This window comes from Barbus barbus (genome assembly GCF_936440315.1).
Source record: "Barbus barbus genome assembly, chromosome: 13".
In the NCBI taxonomy this organism is placed as follows: Eukaryota; Metazoa; Chordata; class Actinopteri; order Cypriniformes; family Cyprinidae; genus Barbus; species Barbus barbus.
In genome coordinates this window covers 10,031,116-10,034,852 of record NC_136741.1, presented here as the reverse complement: position 1 = coordinate 10,034,852, position 3,737 = coordinate 10,031,116, and the positions used below count along the sequence as shown (strand labels likewise).

Sequence of the window (3,737 nt, the reverse complement as noted above, 5' to 3'; positions counted from 1 at the left end):
TTATTTTTAAATCTTTTATTCCAGGCAAATTGAAATAACTCCAGATGGAAAATATAAGAAATACATTTAAAAATTCCCTTGTTCTGTTAAACATCACTTGGGAAATATCTGAAAAAGAACTGAAATTTCATAAAGGGGCTAATCATTTTGTCTTCAACTGTAATGTATAGCTACATGTGTATGTGACTTTTAGTTAAAAAAGTGTCGTTGATGTAAAATACAAAATCATCTATTCTATTTATTTATTTATTTTTACTTTCACAATTTAGTTTTCCGATAAAACCTGCGTTAATTTGAGCGGATGAAACTGTTTTTTTTTTTTTGACTCGTGCTCATCATGCGTGGCTGATTTTAGACACTCATAAGAGGTATGTGAAATGTACTGTGAAGTTGTCTTGATGCGTTCAGTTCAGTCTTGTCTGCGCTCATGGCTGGGTGTGATCGTGGCGTTCAGATTGTTTTGACGTGCCTGGGCGCGTTCGCAGCGATCGGCCTGATGACTGTCGCGATCGGAACCGACTTCTGGCTCTACTGCTTACATCTGTAACACGACCAACGCAACAGATGATACCCACACCTTGCAGCATCCAAAGAAAACACGAGGAGATCTCACGCATTCTGGACTTTGGAGGATCTGCTGTATCGAAGGTAAAAGGATGGGCTGAATTATATTATGTAGACTATAGGTGCAAATGGAAATAAAAGTTGTAATTTTTTATAATAGTGGAGTGATCTTATTAAATGCATTTAATATGCTTAATGAATTTAAGAGACACAGTTTGAAGAAGGGAGAATGTATTGAATTAAAACATTCTGCCAGACATATGGCATGAATGAAAACTTTTACAGCCTACACGGATTTAATCTCAGCCACTAAACCCTGGTAATGTTGGTATGTGTAAACTTTATAGCAATAAATTCATGTTCATATAATATACTAAACTGTATTTATTAGTGTTGAAAATGCTGCCCAATTAAAAATATTTAAGTTCTACATGCTGGTGATTTTTTTTTTTTTTTTTTTTAAATCAGTCCTTTAACTTTTCAAAACAAATCTCAGCCAAAAAATAGGCCTGCCTGTAAAACTATTGTTTCTTTTGTGCATTAATGAGTCTAGCTTCAAAGATGCGCCAGAGGCCCTTTCATTTGTCTTCTGAATAATCCTTTTAAAACACTGACCATCAAATTAATTCTCAGGTAGAAATACCGAAGAACACTTTTGACGTTTATTTGAGATAGTTAATTATAATAATAAATTCTGTCCTTAGATGTGACTTTAAAGAAAGTCACTGAGAGAGCAGATGATAAAAGATGATGAAAATGGAAACAAGAAAATACCTGTGGCATAGATATTTAACAAAATGTTATATTGCATAAAGTAATTAATATTAATTGAGACTAAATAAAAGTTTAATAATAAATTAAGAGACCTTTTAGAGTAAGGTCATATGCGCATAAAATAAATATAAATAGGAGAAATATATAAGCTAAGCTAGCTTCTGAATATTCCTTCTGAAAAGCGGGTCTAAACAACTGGAATTATGTTTTTCGGTAAGGTAATTGGTGAGGAGCACTGATCTATAATAAATAATTCATTTTTTATATATATATATATATATATACACACACATACAATTAGTGGTGTGGAGCAGTTCCATCGAAATATGATTGTTGCATTAAACAAGTTTTACTGCTTTTGGGACAAATGCATCATGTCATACTGTCAAATTTTCTTTTAATAGTAAATGTATACGAATACATAGAACAGTGAAAAGCACTCAATTGAAACATCATAGTTTCATTACATAAAATTCAGCATCACCTATGTGTGGCACAGGGATCAACAATGGGAGCTGCTATTGGATCAATAATTTTTCTGTGGATAATGACTATGACACAGACAGCTCAGAGTATCTCCTCCGTGAGTTCATTTTTTTTATCATAAAGAATGAATCAAAGTGGTATTCCACCACTGGTCTGTATGAAAAATTAAAGAAGAATTTAATTTATTTTATTTGTATAGGCCATTTGTTTCAATATGGTGTGTAATAATGTTAGCTAGTGTATGTGTATAATGGTATAATGGTTGCCTAAAATGCCTTTGTGTGTTGCAGGATTAGTGCGAGCATCCAGTCTCTTCCCATCCTGAGTACCATCCTGCTTCTCTTGGGGGGACTTTGTGTTGGACTGGGCCAGATTTATAGCAGCAGGAATAACATTCTCTTGAGTGCAGGAATCCTATTTGTATCTGCAGGTACAGCACTTGCCATTAACAGTAACCTTAACTTTCAGGAGGAGTCTCTAATCGCAAATCACAAGTTTAGTAATTATAGCATATAAATGTATTTTTAATTGAAAAAAAGTAGAATTGCTATACATGGAGGTAAAGAAATGACATAAATATATTATACATTTTTAAGATTAAGTTTTAATTTAATTTTACTAATTTAATTTTCTGCATATTTTCTGCAAAAATATCTTTGAAATAATGCATATATATAACATGCATTTTTAACTTGATTAATTAATTGATGCACTCAATCAACTTAAAAACCCATTACGTATGTACATTAATTCACTTAAATTTAGAATTTCAATAAAAGAATCATTGCAAGACTGTAGAAAGACATTATGAAAGTGCATTCTATGAGAACTGTCATGATTCTCATCTTGGAATTAAGAAAACATTTAGTCATGATTTGACAAGATTATGGCTAGATTATGTGAGTAATCCAATTAGAAGTTTATATATATATATTTGTTACTTTTCATCAGGTCTTAGCAATATCATCGGCATCATTGTTTACATCAGTAATGCTGGAGACCCTAGTGATAAGAAAGGAGAAGACAAGAAAAACCTGCACAGCAATGGATGGTCCTTCTTCTCAGGTGTACTCTCCTTCATTGTGGCGGAGGTCATTGGTGTGTTGGCCGTCAACATCTACATTGAAAAGAACAAAGAGGCTCATTTCAAACACTTTGAGTTTATTAAAACTGTCCCTTCCCCTTCATCATCTCCCTACACAAGCACATCTCCTTACCATTACAGACAACAACGGTCCTGTTCTCAGTCCAGAGAGCCATCTAAAAACATTTCCCTTGCCTCACTTGGCGTCACCGGCTCTTCACTGCCTTTGGGGGAAATTTTAATGTATACGGTGGGGAGAGAGCATCCACTAAAGGCAGGTGCTCTGGCCTCCTATATAATACTGATCTTGAACATACCAACTTTCTGCAAGTCCACAACTGTGTTTCTAAAGATGTGAAGGACAGTCTGAATCACAGGATCACTCCTGTGTAAAAATGCAGTTTGCAGTTACATGATGCATTTATAATTATTTACAGTTTTACTCAATCCCTTTGGTTCAATTCTCAAATGAGAATTATTGATTTTTTTGTTGTTCAAAATAACAGCTCTCTGAACAATTAGTTCCCTTTCAGTTGGTCACTTTTGACATCACATCAATGTCCAACGAATTGGGGATCTCGCTAGAGAGACCAATCTACTTTGAGTGTAAACTAAACAAGCCAATGCATATTGGCATGCAATGATTGCATACAGCTGCCGCCGATCGCAGTGCGAGTATAAATAGGCAGCAGGTGCAACGCATACTTAGCTTTTCACTTCAGAGCCGAGCGGTATCAATCGTTCTGCTCTTACCAAGCCTTTTCTGTGAACGAGAGGAGTTCAGCTAACTCCAAGGGAACTTCGTGTTGTTACAGGTGTACCTAATAAA

At 34.6% G+C, this 3,737-nt stretch overlaps 1 pseudogene across 1 annotated transcript; it reads left to right on the top strand.

The window, feature by feature from the left end:
- The first annotated feature begins 427 nt into the window (after positions 1 to 427).
- LOC306879005 (voltage-dependent calcium channel gamma-4 subunit-like) lies at positions 428 to 3,301 on the top strand (annotated as a pseudogene). The gene is made up of 4 exons: positions 428 to 648; positions 1,838 to 1,921; positions 2,115 to 2,254; positions 2,776 to 3,301. The product of its transcript is annotated as a voltage-dependent calcium channel gamma-4 subunit-like (transcript).
- Positions 3,302 to 3,737: the final 436 nt, after the last annotated feature.